We start from the raw sequence: 22,549 nt of genomic DNA, 5'->3' as shown, positions 1-22,549 counted from the left end.
GCCCTTCCCCACTGGTGAAATCCTACCCTTCCTTTGCGACTCAGCGCCTGTTGCCCTAGGAAACCTTCCCAAAGGGAGGGAACCATGGCCCTCTGTAAATCCACGACCCTCCTGATTCTGCCTCGTGTCATTACATAGACCTGACCTTCCAGGATTCCTGCTGTCTTCACCTTTGATTTTCCCACAGAGCCCAGCATTGTCTGGCTCATACTGGGTGATTAAGAAATATATATATGGAATTGAAAAGGGAAGCTCTGGCAGCTGGGCTTGCCTCTGGCGAACGTTATCTTCAGCTGTGCAGAGATAAACAACCTCTGTGGAACAGTGCGTTAGGGGATATTGGTGTGCAGTGGGACGACAGGCTAGGTGCCTTTGCTAGGTGGCGTTTGTGTTGTGGCCAGGTGGCGGGGGGGGGGGGGGGGGGAGGTAGGCAGATTAATGCTCCCCCACCCCAAGATGTCCCCGCCCTAACCCCCAGAACCTGGCAATACGTTAGGTTATATAGCAAAGAGGGATTAAGTTTGTTGATCAGCTGCCTTTAAAATGGGGAGATTATTTTGGGTTGTCTGGGAGGGCCCAATGTAATCTCAAGGGTCCTTAAAAGTAGAATTGGAAATCAAAAGTGAGGACCAGAGAGAGAGGAGCAGGAAGACTGGGCCTGATGTTGCTGCTTTAAAGCTGGAGGAAGGAGCCACAGCTGCAGAATGCGGGCCGCCTCTGGAAGCTGGAAAAGGCCAGGAGCAGATTCTCCCTTAGAGCTTCAGAAGGAACCCAGCCCTGCTGACAGGTTCTTGGTAGCCAGCGAGACCCATTGCAGGCTTCTGACCTCCAGGGCTGTAAGATAATAAATCTGCGTTGTTCTCATCCATTGGTGGTCATTTGTTATAGCAGCAAAAGGAAACTAACAGACGGGTTTCCAACGTTTTTGAGGTAATGTTTTTACGCATATAACCCAGGTATAAAAAAGTCTTCCTTATCTCTCTCTTTGTGCGCCACAGGAAGCATAGCAGCCCACCCTGGAGTTACGCCAAGTCCTGCTGAGTGTACCAGGCGCCAGTTCAGGGGACCTCGTGATAGGAGAGCCCTCGTTATAAAAGGAAAAGTCTGTAAAGTGGGTCTGATCCTAGAGTAGGAAAGTTAATTTTTCTTATTTTTAAGGATTCATATAATGGCTGATGAAAGATTCAGTGTGTGCTCCCATTCCCTGAATTGAATGACCTCTTGGGTACAATACAGGATGTGCAGTCCAGACAGCAAATACCTAGCTTAGGTGGTCTTTTCCCTCTTTTGGTGGAATTCTGTCTGTAGTTAGAATTCTGTGTTGTGGTCAGAATTCTTGTGGCCACGTGGCTCCGGGACCCTCTAGCCCATGTCATGGGGGTTCATTGCACGCATCAGGGATGTGCTGATCACCTCATGCTACTTCCAGGGCTCCTGGGATAGCCTGACTGCAGTGGAGGCTGCAGCCGGGGTCCGGGCAGCTCTGGGTCCTTGGCGGGAGGAGTTGGCCCTTCTTTACTGATATACCACCCATAGGTGACTGGGCGCCTCTCTCGGGCTCTGCCCCTTTGTGGTCTTACGTCTCCTGCTGCTGGCGGGCTTTCCACCTGCTGTCCTGTTCTTCTCTGCTGCGGAGCTTCTGCACTGGCCTGGTTTGTGTTTCACAGACAGACCTTGCTTAGGGCTTCCTGTTACTCTCAGGGCTCCTCGCTAGTGGTCTCATTCAGTTAGCCCACGGCCTCGCATTCAGATGCTTAAGAGGGAGCCTAGCTGGCCCCTCCTCTCTGAGCAGAACCTCGGCAGCCGTGCACATGCGTCTGGCCATGCTCTTTGGACGGGCTGCTCTTGGCACAGTGCTCGTTCCTTCCAGAAATATTAATCAGGCCTCTGTTGTGTGCCAGACACTGCTCTAACCCCTGGGGATACAGTGGCAAACGGGATGGATGCGTCATCTCCCCTTACGGCGCTTACATTCTAGGAGGGGAATCAGTAAGCAAATTAGATTTATATTGTTCATGCATCAAAGAATACTAAGCAAGAGGGAAGATGGCACGTGACAGGGGTAGGGTGGGGGTGGGGGTGGGCAGGGAAGTCCTCTGAGGAGGTGACATTTCAGGTTATACCGAAACCTGAGTGGATGGTCATTCCAGGCCATGAAAGAGCCCGAGGCAGAGGCCCCAGGTGGATGAACTTGGCACCGTCCAGGGCTGGACAGAAGGCCAGCAAAGCATGGCTACAATGTTGAGGGCAGGGGAGAGGCGTGGAAAGCCTGAAGAGGGCAGGGCCCTGGTCGGCCATGGTGCCAAGTTAGGAGACTACGCTCATTGCCCTGGGGAAGACGGCTTGTTAAGGCTGCTCGGGGGAGCCTCGTCCATAGGAGGCCAAGAGTGGAAGCTGGGGGACCCCTTGACGAGGATGGTCGCGGGAGGTGATGAGAAGTGGGTGGTTCAGGGGGGTTTTGAACGTGCTGATGGATTGGACATGCGGGGTGAAAAAAGAAAAGGAACTAAGGATGGCGGAGGTATTGGCCTGAGCCCTGGGGCCCGTTGCTGAAATGAGGAAGCTGAGAAGACTATTGCGCTGAGGACGCCGCTGGGTGCATTAAGCTTGGCTGCTTCGCACCCTGTCAGCAGAGTGGTGGGTGGGCCAGCTTCCTCAGAAGGGGCCGCGGGGGCGGTCACCTCTGCGGCCCGGGGAGGTCCTCACTGTCGCCAGAGCAGTTCTCCACTTAGCTCTGTCCTTCCTGCCTCCCTAACCTGTTTGCCTCATGAGGGGCCAATGGGGGAGGGAGGTTGGAGTGCTGAGCTGGCATTTGGAATGTAGTGTTGTTTCTGGTGACATATATCCTATCATATATCCCAAATGGTATTTTTACTCAGTGGGGGCTGGTTGTGGCGGAGAAATACTGCCTGGTCTTGCATGGCCTCAGGAAACTTCTCCAAATCTAGCCTTCTTGGTGAATTTGGGGTTGGATCGCATCATGAGAAAATCTTCTAGAAGGAGGCCGTGTGGAAGGAGTTATTTTGGTAGCTCCAGAAGGGTGTCCACGATCTGGAAAAATAATTCCAGAGACAGAGTTCCTTGTCGTTAGCGTTTGAACCTCAGAAATGAACATAAAGAATCCGACCGAGTAGCAGTGAAGAGGAAAGCTAAGGGGAGGTAAGAGCTCGTCCCCGGCCCACAGGGACAACCAGGCTGTTGGGAGACACAGGTTTAGGCGCGTTGGGTGTCCCGGAGCCCGGAAGCTCTGGGGCCTGGGCAGCGGTCACTGCGAGGAATATTCCCTGGGTGGGAGGACGTAGTTACCGTTCATCCGTCTGCGGCTCACGGGAGGGGAAGACGGCGGCCTCTTTCCGTCAGTCACTGGGAGACAGACGCGGCCACCATCACAAAAAGCTGTTTCTGGTGTAGAAAGTAGGGGGATTAACTTCATTTACAGATATTTACCCAATATTCTAGCTTAAAAAAAACAACAACAACCTAAAGAACCACTCCCTCCATACGCTCACATGGTAACTGGCCCATTGGCAAGTGGACGGCCTGCCCTTAGGGGACCGGCCCAGATAGCTTGATACTGAGCTTTGCAGAAAGTTAACTTATAAATCCCTTTCTTTATTAAAATGAGACACTTGACATGAATTCTTAAAACAGTCTATGATTATATTAGTTTGCTGTTTTTTTTGTTGTTGTTGTTTTTTAAATATTTTATTGGGGAAGGGGAGCAGGACTTTATTGGGGAACAGTATGTACTTCCAGGACCTTTTTCCAAGTCAAGTTGTTGTCCCTTCAGTCTTAGTTGTGGAGGGTGCTGTTCAGCTTCAAGTTGTTGTCCTTTCAGTCTTAGTTGTGGAGGGCACAGCTCAGCTCCAGGTCCAGTTGCCGTTGCTAGTTGCAGGGGGCAGAGCCCACCATCCCTTGTGGGACTCTGAGGAGTTGAACCGGCAACCTTGTGGTTGAGAGCCCACTGGTCCATGTGGGAATCAAACCGGCAGCCTTCAGAGTTAGGAGCATGGAGCTCCAACTGCCTGAGCCATTGGGCCGGCCCTAGTTTGCTGTTTTAAACAACTATTTTCTAGTTGAGTAGCAAGGTCTTTTAAATTGCCTCCTTTGTTCTTTAAATTATTAAACAGGTCTTTCTTCTGCCTTGGCGCAGGACTCTTTCATCCTCTTGCACGGACAAGTTGTTGTTTAGCAACTTTATTGAGGTATAATTTACATACTATCAAATGCACTCATTTTAAGTGTGCAGTTCGTTGAGTTTTTACTTGCGCAATCAGTGATCACAATCCAGTTTTAGAACTGACTCCCTCGCCTCACTGAGATCCCTCAGGCCCCTTACCGTTTAACCCCCATTCCCACCTTATAGCCCCACACAACCAGGATTCTGCTTTCTGTGTCTATGGATTTGCCTTTTCTAGACATCTAATAGAAATGGGACATATTATATGTGGCCTTTTATGTCTGGCTTTTTTCACTTAGCGTCATGTTTTCAGGGTTCACCCACGTTGTAGTACATATCAGTATTTATTCCTCTTTATTGCTGAATAGTATTCCATTGGATTTAGTCTACCACGTTTTGTTTATCTATTCATTTACAGACAAGTTTCTGAGGGAAGCCTAGTACCTTCATAATTTGGGTATTGACTTTCCATTTCCTATAACAGAGTTCTCTTACAGAGTCAGACAGGGAATTCCTTACAAGGTGAGAGCAGGAAATGGCAAAGAATCTGGTGGAAAGTTCATTGGATTGGATGACACAGGACAGTTGTGCTTTTTCTATAGTTAAGGACACCATGACTTAGAGGGGCTAAGTGATACGTTATCAGATCAGTGGATTGATAGTGAGTGTATCACTTAGCTCCTCTCAGTCATGGTGTCCTTAACTATAAAGAAAAGCAAGAGGGACAGCAGTATGTAGGGGGTTTGACTGGAATCGTGGTTACCAACCTTATTTTTCTTTTATGGACCCTATGTTTTTGAGAAATACTGGCTTAGAAACAAATTGCTTTAAGCAGTAAGAAAGAAGAAACTGTTGGTATGTGCACCAATAAGGATCTCAGGGGTCTCTAAATACTCTCGGAGAACTGCTTAAAAATATCAGATGGATCAAAGAATTTGTGATAAAATAAATATACCAAAGTGTTAATTGTAGCATCCAGGGGTGGGTACATGGGTGTTCACTGTACAATTCATTCAACTTCTCTGTGTTTGAAACTTTTCATAATGTTAGAAACATGAGGAAGATTGTATTTATTTAAAGAATGACCATTGTGGGTTTATCATGGGCAAATAAATACTTTTAAAAATATTGACAATAACTTTTGGAATGAAGTACCGGTCCGTGTAAAACCCTCGATGAACCTTGACAGCATCATGCTGAGTGAAAGAAGCTACACACAAAGGACCACCTGTTGTCCCACTGATACAAAACGCCCAGAATAGGCAAACCCGCAAAACAGAGAGTAGAGTTGTGGTTGCCGGGGGAGTGAAGAATGCATACTGGTCCTCGCTGCTGAGGGGTGTGGGGCTTTTTTGAGGGAGTGATGAAAATGTCCTAAAATTAGAGAACGGTGGTGGTTGCACAGCTCTGTGAATATACTAAAACCAATGTACACTTTAAAGGGTGAGTTTCATGGTGTGTAAATTATGCCTCAGTAAAGCTGTCATTTAAAAAAATATGCAAGGTAGTTCCGGTTTTCAACATTATGTTTAGGGAAGCTGACTTGGGAAGCCCTGGACCACATGATCTTAAAGGTCTTAAATAGGTTAGTGTCCAGAAATTCCATGATTCTCTATCTTCCATCTCTTCTGTGTACAGTAAATGAGAGTGGTTGGGAAGGTGACCTGCTCTGAGCATTTCACTAGATTAAAATTAACTCAGGAATTGGCCTCTCTAACTTGCCCCTGGGTTGCCAGATCACCTCTATAAGGTTATCCTCTTAAGACCTTTTTTTCTCTTAACATTGTCTGTCACGGGTCACAAACAAATGCCCACAAGGGCCTGGAAATAAAGTGGGTCATCTGTAAGGTTAAGAGGACCTTTGCGATCTTTCATTTTCTACCTTTTGATAAAGGCATGGTTACAGGGAAACACGTCTTTGTTATGAAAACCATGCAAGCGTCAGCTGAAATTGACTTGGTCTCAGTGACGGGAGGGCAGTTGGGAGTGGTGGGGTCTGTGGGGAACTAGAGGTACACCTGCTCCTGGTAGATCGTTGGTTGCTCTGAGTGATGAGGAACTTGGGCAGTTATTTAAATAATCTTGTTTTGGGAGGTGGAGGAGGGTTGATTCTCCATTTTGTGAAATTCTTGGACCACAGGTTACTCTTAAGTTTCCGTTCCATTTCTATTACCCTTTCATTTACTTCACCATGCTTAACTGGAATGGGGCTGTTACATGGGGTGATTCTGGGGTGAAAGAAAGGGATAATAATTTGATTTAACTCCAGACAGTTGACTTGGTTATAGTTGAAACAAAATTACAACTTTGATAGACTGAGGAGGCCTCTCTCTTGGCTCTTATTTCAAGTTTCTAACCTACACATTTGACCTTGCATTGCAGACCTCTATTTGTGCTTCCCGAGTGTGTGTGCATGTGTGTTCGTTTGAGGTGGTTAAGAAAGGAATGGAGGGCTGGTCCAGTGGCTCAGGCGGTTGGAGCTCTGTGCTCCTAACGCGGCGCAGTTCGATTCCCACATGGGCCAGTGGGCTCTCAACCACAAGGTTGCCTGTTCAAAGGATGGTGGGCTCCGCCCCCAGCAACTAAGATTGAACACGGGCACCTTGAGCTGAGCTGCTGCTGAGCTCCCGGATGGCTCAGTTGGTTGGAGCGCATCCTCTCAACCATAAGGTTGATGGTTTGACTCCTGCAAGGGATGGTGGGCTGGGCCCCCTGCAACTAACAACGGCGACTAGACCTGGAGCTGAGCTGTGCCCTCCACAACTAAGACTGAAAGGACAACAACTTGAAGCTGAATGGCACCCTCCACAACTAAGACTGAAAGGTCAACAACAGGACTTGGAAATCCAAGTCCTGGAAGTACACACTGTTCCCCAATAAAAAAAGTCCTGTTCCCTTCCCCCCCCCAAAAAAAAAGGCTTAATCAAGTAACAGCTAAATAAATTCCATTTAAATACGAATTTTTTTTTTTTAAAAAAGAAAGGAATGGACGTGTCCACTTCAGAACCCTACCCCCAATGCGCACGTTCACACACAAGTACAGCTTGTGCAGCCACCTGGCACATGTTCCTTACACTTTCTAGCTCTCGGATTTTCTCTCCATATTTGATCTGATCTATAAATTAGGTGCTGCCTGATATCTGCATGGTTCTTTAATGCCGTAGCTTCTACTTCCAAGCCAAATTGAAATAGAACTTGGATTTATCAGAGGTGCAGTGCTTCCTCTGCCGAGACATGTTCACTGAAAATTTGGGGAATTCGTTTTCTAAGCTGAAGACTTACTTTTTGGAATTTGACTGTATTTCCAGGCCTCCTTCCAGGAAAAAATATTTCCAACACCCAGAAATAACCATTGTCAATTCCCTAGTGTTTATCCTTCCAGACCTTGTGGGTTTTTTGTTTGTTTTTCATTTTTCTTTTTCTTTTGCATAGTGAGTGTATTTTTTCCAATTAATAAATGGTGCATACCTTTCCAAGCCCCCAAATATTTATCTGCAATATTTTTTAGTAACTGAATAGTGTTTCATTGTATGGCTATGCTGTTTTTTATTTAATCCCTCTCTGAGGGTCATTGAGAATATTTCATGGCATTATTGTGTAACCTTAAGGTGTTTCTGGGTCCCTGTTCTATTAATCTCTGTTACCATACTCCAGGTTGGCTATTTTCTCTGAAAACGTCCCTCTGCTTCCTCATTCTTCCTGGCAGAAATAACCCTTTGCCCTGAGAAGTTTTCGATAGGACTCTTGAAAAAAGGTGGCAGTTGCCATATTAGGCCCAGACCTGCCTTGTCACACCTCCCACCCTATGCTCCATGAGGTGTGTGGATGAAGGTGGTGAGCAGGTACGCAGCTGAAAAGCAGCCTTTGTTCTGGGCCCTGGGCTGTGCATAGGAAAGCTCCCTGCGTTTGCCGTGTGTCCTTACAGCCTGCAGAGGGGCAGGGACATGGCGGGTGGGGTTTGACACACACAGGTCGGCAGCGCGCACACCTGGGCTGAGCTTCCAGCTTGCATGCCCATGTTGTGCCCTGCTGGCTGGCAGACCCCCGAAGCCAAGGCTTCGCAGGGATGTGGGCAGGTGGGGGCAGCCTCTTGTTCACAGGAGGGCAGAGTGCGGAGTTTCTGAAAGGTGATTCCAGCTGGGAGCCCGCACAGCTGTGCTGAGTGCACACGTGACGTGACGGGGAGCGCGTGAATGCGTGTTCCTGCGAGTTACAAACAAAACGCGAGGGTGCCTTGGTACGTGGAAGGACGCGCTGTCTCAATCTTCTGGAAGACAATTGAAATACTTCCTGTCACATCGAGTCTGGAGGTGCTGATCTCTGGTCTAGCAACCTGACTCAGCTGCGGGCGTCTGGGGTCCCATCCACCCCCCATTGCACTGCTGGCAGAGTGTGCGTGGGAGGGGCTGGCTAAAGACCTCAGGACTCTGGGCGTGTTTTCAAAGCTGGATCCGGTCCTCTGACGCCCTAGGCCGGGTGGAGTGCTTACGCTGCCCCTGTGGCCTCACGTCCAGCGGCTACCTTCTAGCTCAAAACTCCTTACTGAGGCCTCCATTTCCGAGCCTAGCACAGCCTGCCGGCCTCCTAGCTCTGTCCCAGGCTGGTTACCTCTTTATTGGACCGGTCTCTTGCCCTTTAGCTTTGGAATTCATGATTTTTCCCCCCAAGAGAAACCTTGATAGAAAGCTTTGTCCCATGGGAAAAAAGCCTTCTCCTGGAAGCAAAGAACCTCGTTATCAGCTCAGCCTCTGGCTTGTCCCTGGCTGTGCCCTTGTGCTGCTCCTGAGAGCCAGCAGGCAGGCGGTGCCGCGGACACTCACCTGTGGCTGCCGCCTCCTCAGAGCAGCCTAGAGACCTGCTGGGCTCAGTTGAGCTGGCTTGGCCTGTATGTAGCCAGCTGCTCTTTACCGATAACTTCGTTTGCTTATCTCTGTTTTTGTTCCTGTTGCTGGCTCCTTGGAGCTATGGGTGTGTTTGTATAGTGCTTGGAGATGATTGCCACTGATTTGTAAAATGTGGATAAAGTGAGCAGGGCAGGGTGTGGTGTGAGAAATACTGTAATCTGCTGGTGCCCCCCTCCACCCCCCAGTTCTTCCCTGCAGAGAGAATTTTCATTTCTTGCCCTTGAGGGCCTTGGGGTGGCAGCTTTCAGGCTCTTGTGAAGCTGGGAGCGGCCTCCCTGCTTGGTGGCTCTAAGTGAGGTCTTGGGTTTGCTGCACCCCTGAATTGACTGCAACGTTGACCCACCAGCACGGGAGAAAAACTTGCGGTTTCGGTCCTTGTTCTTTGTTGGCTAAGATCACTAAATATATTAGTAAGTGAGGTTCGAATATGTCCCGGGAGCTCAGCTCCTAGGTGGGAGACCCACGGCTGTGAAACAGCCAGCCCCGTGGTGTCTTCTCTGAATGGCAGCTGGCTGGCCCCTGCTGTGTCACATCAGTTGGCAGATGTTGGTTTATGTGTGTAACTTTTTCCCCCTCTTTTTAGTGTGATGTCTCAAACTCATGGGGACCAGGGGCTAGAAATGAGGAGAAGGGGACAGATTTTTCAACTGGCTCTTTGGGGCTGTTGCAGTCTCCTGACAAAGCCATCATTGTGTTGAATAAAGCCCTAGTTGGTTTGGTTTGAATCGCTCTGGTGCTCTGAAACTGGCTGCTTTTCCTCCACCTCAGCCGCGTTCCGGGGGGGGCACAGGCCAGAAGGGGACTGCCCCGGCCAGAAGGGACAACCTGCTCTCCCTTGTTCTCTGTGCTTAGCAGCGCCTGAGGCGATTAGCTGACCATTCCAGAACAGACAGCTGTCTCCTGGTCAGTGGGCATCCCAGGCCACTCCTGGCCCCCAGCTGGGTGGCGGCCATCGTGGCCTCTTGGCACGGAGCCTGCAGGAATTGGGCTGTTTGCTTGTGCCCTTAGCCTCACTTGGCACTCGCCTGCCCTGTCCAGGAGACCACCTGCTCTGGCCAGGTTCCCCACCTGCTGTCACGGCTGACCTTCCCGCCAACCTTTTGGCCTGGCATCTGCCCTTATCATGTGTATGATGCTTCAAGCTCCAGCGTTCTTCTGTGGAGCGAATAATTCCTCTGGCCGGGCTCCCAGATACAGTCCCTCCAGACTGGAAGCAGAAACTCAGTGTTTGGCTTCTTTCTGCTGCTGACTTAGGTCGCGGTGTCTCACCTCTGCCCCTCGTTCCGTTTCGTATTTGTAGGGTCAGATTAGTCATTGTCAGCTGTCTTTGTGGAAACCCCAGGCTCCCAGGTGAGGACAGCAGGAACTCCCATGGGAGGGAGCGAGCTCTCACTGTGGTGAGAAGATCCAGACTCCATTTCCTGCCAGTCAGGAACTTGTTTTCTCTGCATTTGATTGGATAGCTCTCCAAATGCAGTGTGGTTGAAGAATCCATTTAAAGAGCTTAGGAGCAAAAGACCCAAGCCCTAGACAGCCAACTTACAGTGCCTTTTCTCCAGGATGGAGCTGCAAAAGCAGGAGGAGATTGTGAGGTGGCCAGAGCCGGGGCGGGGGGAGGGTGGTGAAATCAAATCACCTTCTCCGCACTGTTAGTTCTTACTCAGAGGCAGTCGCATTTGTAGAAACACCTTATTTATTAGCCCCTCTCTTAATGAATAGAGCTTTTTGCTATAAGCCAATTTCCCAGATCACCATTATTTCTTTCGTTAGCCGTCTCTTATGAACTTAGTCATTTTTAATGGAAAGTGGAAATCTCTCTCAAATGCATAATAATCTTCACAGCTTCTTGAACATATTGATTATAATATAACTTCTGATTCTTTAGAAACCCATTTCTGAATATTACATATTATTATAGTAACCTCTTGATAGTCTTGCACCATTAAGGTAATATTTGCTTCTCCACCTAACTTTCTCAGGCTCTCTGAGAGTTGGGTTTTAAAATCTTTAATGATTGTGCCCTCCAGGCTGTTGGCTGCCACTTGCTCTGCTCTGTTTGCCACTTACCCTCCCCTTTTGTCTGGTGCCTCCTACTTTCTGTTAGTTTGCATAACTTGTTAAATTGAGTGTAAAATAAGGGTAATTAACTTAGGGAGGGTTTAGAGACTCTCTGAATCAAGTGCATAGACCTTTATTATCTAACTTGAATTATTTTTACCTATGTCTGTATCACTAAATGAAGCTCTAGCTAGCTGTGAGGTAATGCTGTACATGTAAACTTTTCTTACAGAATAATCTTAAGCCATTATGTATCCAATTACATCACTGAAATTTGTTGACCATATTAACTTATCTGTATGATAGAAATTATCTGCAAATCATGTGAAAGAGGAAAGACATTAAACTCTTAAGAAAATTACAGTGTATTCTTATTTCTGGGATGTGGCAAATAATAGTAACTATAAATCAATGTGGTAAACTGTGTCTCCTGGGTAATTGAATAACTTTCTGTTAATAATGAGGTGGAAATTCACTTTTCCCTTTTTCAAAATGGAAATAGTTTTGTGGAGGTCCCTCTCCAACCCTCCTCATTATACAGAAATGCATACTCATTGTCAAATGGAGAATTTCGACATTTTAGAAAGATGGAAAAGAGCAGAATCCTCTGAAACACTCTTCCTGGAGTTATATACCCTATTATTTTGTTACTGTGTCCTTTTTACTTTTTTCTGTACCTATGTAGGTAAAAATAGACCTGTACTATCATTTTCAGTTGTGTTTTGGAGAGCAAAAGTTTTTAATTTTGGTGAAGTCCAGTGTGTCTTTTTTTCTTTTTTGTAGTCTTGATTTTTGTGTCCTAGTTAAGAAATGTTTACCAGACCCAAGCTCTGTAAGACTTTTTCGTGTTTTCTTCAAGAAGTTTTATAGTTTTGTGGTTACATTTAGGACTATGATCCATTTGGAGTCAATTTTTATATATGGTGTGAGGTAAGGAGATTCAATTTAAATAGTATTTTGTGAATGTTCTTACTTGTAGCTCTTCTCATTCCACTTCTCTGATCATTTTCTTAAGATAAATTCTTTAAAGCAAAACTGTAAGATCAAAGGATATTCACATTGAAATCTTTGATATATGTTGCTAGCCTGGTTTTTACAAGTTGTGCTAATTAGAAAAGACAACTCCCAGAATGGGAGAAAATATTTGCAAAGCATATATCTAAAAAGGGATGTGTATCTAGAATACATAAAAAACTATATACAACTCAAACATAAAAAGACAAACGGCCCAATTAAAAAAACTGGCAAAGGATTTGAACAGACATTTCTCCAAAGATATACAGATGACCAATAAACACATGAAAAGATGTTCAACATCATTAATCATTGGGGAAATGAAAATCAAAACCACTGAGATACTGCTTTATACCCACTAGCACGTGGTAAGTGTTGGCAAGGATGGAACCCTCCTACACTGCTGGTGGGAAACGGTGCAGCTGGTGTGGAAAACAGCCTGGTAGTTCCTTAAAAAGTTAAACATAGAGGTACCATTTGCCCCGGCAATTGCACTTCTAGGTATGTACTCAAGGGAATGAAAGTGTATGTCCACACAAAAACTTGTACACGAGTGTTCTTAGCAGCATTACTTATAAGAGCCAAAAGATGGAAATAATTCAAAATGCCTACCGACTAATGGACAAGTAAACAAAATGTGATATATCCATGCGATGAACTATTATTCAGCCATAAAAAAGGAATGGAGTATTTGCTTCAACATGGATTGAACCTTGAAAGCATTAGGTGAAAGAAGCCAGTCACAAAAAAATCCACCTATTACATGATTCCAGTTACACGCGGTCTCCAGAGTGGGCGTGCACACAGAGACGAGAGGCGGGTTAGTAGTTGCTTAGGAGGGGGCGGTGGTGAGTAAGGGGTACGGCATGTCCTTTTGAGGGAGTGAAAATGTTCTACAATGGGTTGTGGTTGTCGTTGCACAACTCTGTGACTATACCAGAAACCACTGAGCTGTGCACGGTAAGTGGGTGAATTGTGTGGCATGTAAATGATATCCCAAAGATGCTGTTACCAAAAAAGGGAAAGTTCTACCGATTACTGTTCCCACTAGCAGTGCAGAGAAGAGCCCATTCCCCCACCTCCTCCCCAACTCGGGGCATCATTACTGTAATTTTACATTTTAAATCAATCCTATTGAGGTTTACTGTGTAAACAAGAAAATTCACCTTTTAAATGTACAGTTCTATTGTCTTGACAAATGCACACACATTCGACTGTCACAGCCACTACAGCCAGGATAGAGAACATTTCTATCACCCCACAAGGTTCCCTTCTCCCCTTCCCACGTGTGCCTCCCATCCCCCACCTGTTCTCACTCTATGTTGCATTTGTCTTGCCTTCTGTTGGGTATAAGTGGAACCATATAGTGTGCACTCTGTTGGCCTGGCTTGTTTTGCTCAGCATGTTTTTAAGACTCATCTGTGTTGCTACATGGATAGTAGTTAATATTCTATTGCATGGATGTCCCACAGTTTGTTTTAGCCATTCACCTGTTGATGGACATTTGGCTTGCCTGCACTTTATTGATCAAAGCTGCTATGAATGTTCACGTACAAGTCTTGGTGTGGACATATGTTTTCGTTTCTCTTGGGTAAACGTGGGGTCAGATGTAAGTACATGTTTAACTTCATAAGAAACTGTCAAACTGTTTTCCAAAATGGTTGTACCTTTAAGAAAATAGTTGGTACTATTTATTACTGTGTTTTTAAATATCTTTGTTAATCTGACAGGCAAAAAAACACCGGTATCTCTGGTGTTTTAATTTGCATCTTTGATCGCTAGTGAATTTTTTATTCCCTCAATTTGACCATTTATTTCATATTTGTGAATTTCCTTTGGATTCTTCGGTTGTGCTCTTTTTTAAGTTGGGATGTCAGTCTTTCCTTTTCCAGTACTTTTTGAACTTTTTATTATAAAAAAAAATCTTAGAGAAAAGTTGAAATAATGGTGCAGCCGTCACCTTTATAGCCACCACCTGTGACCCACATTTGTTAACTTTTGCCATACTTGCTTTATGTATCTGTCCTTGACTTTCAGATGGCTCAGGAAAAAAGTTGGAGACAGCGTGACATTTATCCCTAAAAATAAAGATACTCCCTTTCATTGTCATTTTCATGCCAAAGAAAACAGTAATTCATATAACATACAGTCTATATTAAAATTTCTCCAGTTTTCCTCAATGTCTTTTGTTCTCAATTTTTATGAATCAGGACTCAGTCGGGGCTTATACTTTGCGTTTGGTTTTCATCTCTTTAGTCTCTTTTAATCTAGAATAATCCTTCTACCTTTTCCCCCATGGCATTGGCTTTTTGGAGCAACGAATCCAGTTGTCTTGAAGATTGGCCCACATTTTGCCTTTGTTTTCACGTTGGGGTGTTTGACACGTCCCTCTGCCCTCTGTATTTCCTGTAAACCCCATGTTAGGCTTGATTACGTTTAGGTTCAACGTTTTTTGGTGAGTGTGCTTCACAGACAGTCACATCAAAGGTACATAGTGTCAGGTTGTCCCGTTCTTAGTGATGCTAAATTTGATCATTTTGGTTAAGTTCGCTGCCAGATCTCTTCATTATAAAGGTACTGTGTTTGGCTGTGTATGATACACACCTAATTGCCCAAATTGGTGAGGGAAAAATAATGATGTGCATTATACACGGGTGGTACTAATTCCATATCTATATAAATGTTTTTAATTCTTTTATTTATGTTTATGAGTTAAAAGTGTAACTCTAGAAATCAATAATGATATCCGTATGTAAAATGATACCCGGGAATATGACAATCAGTTTTGTTGAACTTACGACGAACTTGCAACCAGGAAGAGTTCTTGGCCTTCTATGAGGTGTAAATATCGTAAATTTGTTACCGGTACATAAAATTTCTTGTACCTTGTATCTGTTCCTGTGTTTTATAATTATTTGTTACATAAAATTTCTTGTACCATAATATGTTTAAAAATGCTAAAATTCCTCTATAATACAAAAAAAGTATCTAAGTACAAAAAACAAGTATAATACAAAAAACAAAAATTTGAATTAAAAAATTAAAACGAAAGATTTTTTCCCTGAAAGTTTGAGCCAAAAACGTGAGTGCGCATTGTATACGGCAAAATACAGTATGGTTTCTCTCTGCAATTAGAAAGTAATTAGGGGAACTTGACTGATTTTGTAGAACTCCTGAGACAGGAATGTTTTTTTCTTTTTCACCATCTCCCTCAGTTTGGAACTTATCCTCTAACTGTGCTTATTGATTTTTTGATTTAGAAGAGATTTTCACTTTTATATAATCAGACTACCAATAGGACAGGAGGTATCCTTTCCTAAACCCTACTCTTCCCTTCTTTTCTTCGTGTCTCTCACCTCTCTTTCTTGTTCTGCTTTACTTCAAAAACTGGTATGACGGGCTGACTCTTCCTCCTTAATTCCATCATCTTTTTGGACTACAGATTCAGAAAATGACACTGACCCTAAACGCGAGGTACGGATGACCTGCCGGTCCCATCGCTTTCTTTTCTTTTTCCCAGGACTTGACTGCTGCTGCTGAACCCACCCCACTGACAAGGCTGAGACTTTGATCCTTAAGGCTCCGAACAGTCAGCTCTTATCTTCTCTTATCAAAGCTGAGGGGGGAGGAGGGGCCGAAGCCAAACTGCTGATATTTTGAACAAGCCCTTTTTCTTCCTTCTGCTTGAAACCCTTTTCTCCACATTCCCTTTCCTGGTTGACTCCTGCCCGTCTCCGCTCAGGCCTCCTCCTTGAGGAAGATGTCCTGGACCCACGCACCATCGCCTGCCTTCCCCCCTTTCCATACACTCCCTTCGACCCAGACATTCGTGTCTTTCTCATTGGCCTGTGAGGTGCTGACGACAAGAGCTAGCGACGGGCTTTGTCACCAGCCGTTAGTGCAGAGCCTGACATGAAGCTGCTGGGATGTTTCACCCCCAGCCTGCAGGTCGTGTCTTCCACGTGGCGTGGATGCATTGCTTCCTGGTTGGGAAAGCAAAGTGTAATTGCAGGCTCTTGGGTTTTTCTTTTTTTCTTATCCAAACACATATTTATCTGTACCTTATAAAGAACTGAGTAATTTAAACTCTTTGGTCTTTCCCTTTTTCATTGTTCCAGCTGCCTCAAAACTGGCTTCTTCGCATTCTAGGGTAACCATTTTTCACTTGGTATCTTTCATTATTCTTTACTCTTATAGCATCATAGAATTACGGATTTTGAGCTGAAAGAGGTGTAGCAGTCAGCGCCACTACCAAATACAGGGACCCCCAGGCCGGTCCGCTCCCTCCTGGAGCCCCCGTGGTGCTCAGGACACCAGCTCGCCTCCTTGCGTCTCCCTCTCCCACCTTCTTCAGGTTTTCTACTCTCTAGCCTGACTAAGTGTGCTTGATAAGGGACATTCCTGAGAAGTGTGCCCAAGAGCTGACGTGAAAGGCAGTCACCCATCCCTCAGCTGCGTTTTCCTGCTCAGGGAGCTTAGGGGGTGAGGGAGCTGGGGCACAGGTGATGGGCATCTGGAATGCCCCAGCTTCAATTCCTGTTGAAGAGCTATCAGGCTTTTCCACTATGTAGCTACTCCTCTGTGGTGGAGAGTGAAACGTGCTAATAAAAAGAAAGACAGTTGTCTCTGTGCCCAGACAGTGGTGGGATGCGACTGCATTGTCTTTGAAGAACGTGTCCCATCTGTAAATGGAGTTCTGTGCTGCTCTCAAGGCCCTTTGCTCGTCACCACCCCTCACGGTCACTGAGGCGCTGGCTGCTGTGGCCTGGAGGTTTGTGATTGTGCTTTGTGACAGCACAGAGCCCGAACAGTTCTGAAGGCCATGGGAACGGCTGCTAAGTGTAGAAATCCATTTTACTGAGAACCTCCTGTGTCCCAGATGCTGAGTCCTTCTCAACACCTGGCTGCATTGAATTCTTACCACAGCTCTGTGATATAGTGTATTTTTCCCCAAAGAAAATGAAGTTCAGAAAGGCCAGATGTCTGCCCAAGGCTGCGTGGGGACACCGTCATCTCTCCCCGTCCCGTGGCCAGCGGCAGGTAACAGGGTGATTATGAAAGTGTCCTCTAATGAGAAAGTTGCTGCTGTACCTCAGAGTCTGCCCTTATTGGAAGGCACTCTGTGTTTCCACCCGTGAGGGGTGGCCTGGCCTGAGATGCTGTTGATAGATGAATTTTTATGACATCAATGGCCAGGATCAGATTTCCTCAGTAAAACCTGGGATTTTGACCTGAGAGCAATCAGATGTACCAGGAACGCAGAGCTGGTCCTCGCAATAACACAAAGACTCAAGTTGCACAGTTAAAAAATCAGTTTAAATGGTTGGCTTCAAGTTTCTTTCATAAATACCTCTGTCCCTACTCCCCCCGCTCCCAAAATGCATCCTGGTCCCCTAAGGTCTGTGGGGTAAGACAGCACAAAATCTCCTAGCCATTTGGTTTGGCCTTTTCATTATATACCACAAGCTCTTGCCCGGCTCATTTGTTGTGAATGTGGGAAAAATCAGCATATTAGGGACTTGAGTTTTGAGAAAATAAATGTCCATCACTTTCCATGTTGGCTTTTGTTCCTGCTCTGCAGTTTGTTAAATTATTTGTGCCTTAGGTATTCTCAATGTATTTTTGTCTATTTTTCCAGGAGGTCTTGGAGCAGGGGTGATGAATGAGATCTAAGTTACTGACCTTGATTTTTACAGCACGGTGGTAACTAAAGGTGTGTTTACCCTCTCCTGGTAGGAGCTTTAGGATGGGAACAGCAAGCAGGATGGGAATGACCTATGCAGCAGAGTTAATAAGGCCTGAGGTTAAAACTGGTGTGTGATGATAAACTGAAACTTCATCTCCCACCGCTGTTTTTAAGCTTGATTTTATGAATAACCCATTGTTGTTTTTGACAGAAATGATACAGTGAAATGAGTACATCACAAAGAGAAAAATGTAGGTATTTTGAATCTGGTAACGATGTAATATGTTTATGTGTCTCAGGAGACAGTGTCAGCCGAAGGGGGTTCATCTTGGTTGGGTCGATGTAGAGACTTACAGTGTTTCTGGAATCGCCACGGATCTGGCCGAGATGGTCTAGCTTGCCTTTGGTTTAGTGGGTTAGTCTCCAGCTCTGCTGCCCATCCCAAACGCCTCTGCCACTTGGAAGGTTTACAAGCATGCATGGCAGGAGGATGAAAAGAGGGAGAGATTTAGGGTGACAGCTGATTCTCAGTAGCAGAGAGGAGAAATTATCTTTAGCAGGCAAAGGTAAAACAGACTTTATTTTGGAATTTGTTACATGAGGAGGGCTGTACAAAGTTTTGTATTGGTTTGTATGCTTTTTAAAATCCCCCTCCTCAGAGATAAGCTAGACGTCTGTGGTTAAGGTGGGGGTGTTACAGAGCCTTCTATTCTTTTTTTTTGCTTAGTAGCAGCTGGTGTTACCCCAACACACCCCTACTTTGCGTTCCACTCATTTGTGTTCTTTAGGGCCAGCATCTCCCTTTCTGGGCCGGGAGGACTATAGTTCTAGACCCTTAGAACTGGAAAGCGAGTTGGGATAAGCTAATTCAGTTCTCTCTCATCTAAAAAAAGGAAAGCAGGGCCAGGTAGAAGAAATGACGTGGCAAGCAGACATGGGACCCCACTTAAAGTCACATTGCCACTTAGCATCCAAACGGGGGCTGCAGTCCTGGATCCCGACTCCTGGGTGCTTCTTGTTCTGTTTGTAATACACAGTTCCTCTTCACCTGTGCTACTCCTTTGTGTTTTCTAAAGTGAAGCAAACCTGGAAAAAGTGACGATCAGTTAATTTACTAAGATGTGTTACCTGATTTTAAATGGGGGGAAATGCAAACTAAGACCAAATGGGCAAGAACCCTTCTACACGAGTCTCTGGGGTTCAGGCAAAGAACTGAGGTGTGGTCTGACACAGGGCCGCTTGGAAGATGGGGCACAGTGCGGAGCCTGGAGGGCAGTGTGCGGGAGGCATGGGCAGGCCTGGGAGCAGGGGCCGGTTAGTCCAGAGTGGGGCTGTGGGCTGCAGGAAGACAGTGGAGTTTCATTCTGGAGTTCATTCTGCACATATGTGGTGCTTCTGTGCTGGGCCGGGGCCGGGGCCGGGGCAGGGGCAGGGGCAGGCGAAGGCGTCGGTAAACAGAACAGGCGTGGTCACTGCCCCGTGGCAAATGCAGTCTGTTTGTGGAGACAGACAGTCAACAGACATAAAAATAGGTAAGTGCAGATTCTGGGAGGTACAGGATATGGTGAGAGGGCCTAGCTAACTATCGTACCTTGTGAGTGATCCAGGGGCACTCCTGCAGGAAGCTAGTATTTGGAAGATGAAGGAATTAGACGGCTGAATGAGGTTCTTGTTAAAACCAGATGTGTGCAGCTGGAGGAGACTCGACCTTGGTGAATATTTAGGGATTCCGTTCTATAAGCAGGGGAACCTCTGAAAGGGTTCCACCTGGGGAGCGATGTGAACAGATGTGTGTCGTCAAGGGCATTCTGGCTTGTTGGGTAGACGGAGGCAAGAGGGGAGCAGCCCAGAGAGGAATCGGGGCAGCTCGTGTAGGAACCTGGAAGACACACGTGGAAGGGAGCAGGAGAGAGTGTGGAGTACAAAGAGCCCACGACCAGCCCCCAGGACATCAGACTTAGAGGCTGAGGGAAGGCGGAGGAGAAGCTGGCAAAGGAGAGACCCAGCAGGAGCAGCCACGACCAGAAGGCGGGCGTGAGCGGGAGAAGGCCGGGAGTGGAGTGACGCATGGGGACCAGAAAGGCGTCAGACGCTGCCGGGAGCTCTGGTCAGATGAGGCCTGAAAGTGACTGTCGGGTTTGATCGTGTGAATGTTGTCAGCATCCGGGGCAAAGGGCGGTTTTGGTGGCTTGTTGGAGCAGAAGCCAGAATCCATCCAGGGTCTGTGCTGCTCACCTTTTACTTTCACGTCCACTCCCACGTCACCTTCGCAGAACACCTGCATAAATAGCCTCTCCCAGCTCCCTCCCCACCCTGCTGTTGCTGCATATATATTGCTGAGTACTCCTGGCAAGGCACACGTTTGGTTGTCTGCCTGTCTTTCCCTTTAGAATATAAGCTCCATGAGGCTGGAAACTTGGTTTTGCTCACGGCTCTATTCTTAGCACCAAGAACAGTGCTAAATAAATGAATTGAGTGGTGAATCAGGGTAGAGCCAGGAAGACAGTGGTATATCAGCCAGATTAATCTGGCCACGGTACTCATGCGTGTGTATAGCCCACACGCAACCTGAACCCATTTCTGTATCATCAACCCATCTCTTTTGTTAAGCACCATTGTTCACAGGCCATCATCATAGGTGCTGTATAGAATGAACTTCTAGCTCCAGCTCCGGGCCCCAGAAAGATTAGAATTTGATAGATGTACCCATACTGACTTCAGTTAACTTACTATAATGTCCCTGTGACCCTAGTTCCTGTCAAAGTCAAGGTTTGGGGTTTCAGACTCAATAGAGAGCAGATTCCATGGGTTTTCTTTAATACTTAAAGCTGACTTTTAGAATAGAAACCAGTGCTTTTAAAGCCTATTTATAGGTCTTGGCTACCTGGAGAGTGTTACCTTATCCTTTGAAATGCATCAGACAGTTTCAGGTTTCTTTGCCTTTTAAGTAGGTTATGTAGCTGGCAGTGCCTTGAAAATTACTAATAATGGTGATAATAACAAACTCGTTTCCTGCCAGTTGTAGTCGTAGGAACTCAGAAACCTTTGCAAACACGGTCTGTTTCTAGTACATCTCTGGTAGCTGGTTTCTAGAGTCCTGACTCCAGGTGTGTATTCTGGCCCAAGAGCTCTGTTAATTTACTTCCTCTTTAAGGCAGATGTCTGCAGTGGGGTGGAGGTTTTTATTCTTTACATAAAAATCTCAACCTTGGTGAATACTTGAACCTATTAATTACCTTTTCCCGTAGGTGGTTGAACATGCTAGGGAAAGGCTGTATTCTTTAGGGGTAGTATTTCTGGTACTGAATAGGATAGAAACCCCTCAGTTGTATCTGTGGCTTAGCCACCTGGGCCAGGTGAGGGTGGCAGGTACCGTATCAGCTGGGCTGGGCTGAGCTGATTATATCATGGATAGCGCTTGTGTCTGGGCGTGTAACTATGTGATTGTGTTTGTCTCGCCGGTTTCTCTACGTTTTCTTTTTGCTTATTTATTTATTTATTTTTATTGGGAATATTGGGGAACCAGTGTGTTTTTTCCAGGACCCATCAGCTCAACTTGAAAACAAGTCAAGTTGTTTTCAGTCTAATTGTGGAGGGCGCAGCGCAGCTCCATGTCAAGTCTTTGTTTTCATTCTAGTGGAGTTTTCACTCAAGGCGTTGTTTTCACGCTAGCTCACTGGCCCACGTGGGAATCGAACCGGCGACGTTGGTATTATGAGCACTGCGCTCTAACCGAGCCAACCAGCTGCCCCTCTTTTTGCTTTTTTAAATGTTTATAAAAGTATTACGATTAGAAATGTGAAGACCATATGTGAAGAAATTTAAAGAATATCAGACAGCTTCAGATTTCTCTGACTTTTTAAGTAAGTTAAGTAGCTTGAGTAAGTGGAAAAACACATGCTGACCTAGGACGGAGATGACCCAGTTGGACTGGTCAGTGCTGCCCACATTAATTTATTTATTAAGTTTAGCTCCCATCCAAATAGTTCTCTTTTGAGAACTGACAACATGATTGTAAAGTTCACATGGAAGAAGAAATAGGCAAGACTTCTAAAATTTGTTTTAAAAAATGATGGGACTAACCTTACCTAGATAGTAAAGTATATCGCAATTTGTAATTATAAGTCAGTGTAATACTAGCACAGAATTGGACATGACTCAGTGATACATGAGGCTCCAGAACAGACCCCTGTCTGTATTATAATTTAATATATGTGAATGAAAGTGTCAAATTAGTGGGGGACAGTGACAATCAGATAGCTAGTCTGAATTTATTTTGGTGAGCTATATAAAGAACTAGATTGATTTTTTTTTCTTCCAGATGCATCAGAGTTAAATGTAAAAAATGAAACCATTAAAACATATACACAAAACACCAAAAGAAGGGGGGCATTCAGAAGTGGTGCCAAGTATATATATGGGAACGTGGTATATGATGAAGATTGTATTTTAGTCCATCAGGGAAAAGGTGGGATATTTAGTAAATAGGTGGGAACCACTAACAAAAGTGGGACCCCAGTGTCATGCATTACACCAGATAACTTCCAGGTGGAGCAAAGAGTTGAAAGTAAAAAGTGAAACTGAAAATATGAAAGAAATATATAAAAGTGAAACTGTGAATATACTAGAAGAAAACACACATAAGTGTTTTCACAATCTTGGGGTGGAAAAAACCTTTTTAAGTATGATGCAAAAAATAGAAACAAA

General features: G+C 45.6%; 1 protein-coding gene and 1 long non-coding RNA gene across 4 annotated transcripts in view; one reads left to right on the top strand and one right to left on the bottom strand.

Moving 5' to 3' along the window:
- The window catches only part of MLXIP (MLX interacting protein), a 51,214-nt gene that overhangs the window by 5,344 nt on the left and 23,321 nt on the right, over nucleotides 1-22,549 (top strand). The window lies entirely within an intron of this gene.
- LOC117017415 (uncharacterized) lies at nucleotides 2,172-9,138 on the bottom strand. Its single transcript, XR_004422079.1, has 4 exons — nucleotides 9,001-9,138; nucleotides 8,169-8,447; nucleotides 3,307-3,402; nucleotides 2,172-3,051 (listed from the first exon to the last, which is right to left on the bottom strand). It is a non-coding gene; the product is annotated as an uncharacterized LOC117017415 (long non-coding RNA).

The sequence above is a fragment of the Rhinolophus ferrumequinum genome, chromosome 25, assembly GCF_004115265.2.
Source record: "Rhinolophus ferrumequinum isolate MPI-CBG mRhiFer1 chromosome 25, mRhiFer1_v1.p, whole genome shotgun sequence".
In the NCBI taxonomy this organism is placed as follows: domain Eukaryota; kingdom Metazoa; phylum Chordata; class Mammalia; order Chiroptera; family Rhinolophidae; genus Rhinolophus; species Rhinolophus ferrumequinum.
Note: the sequence above shows the minus strand (reverse complement) of the source record. Positions and strands in the feature narration are given on the sequence as shown.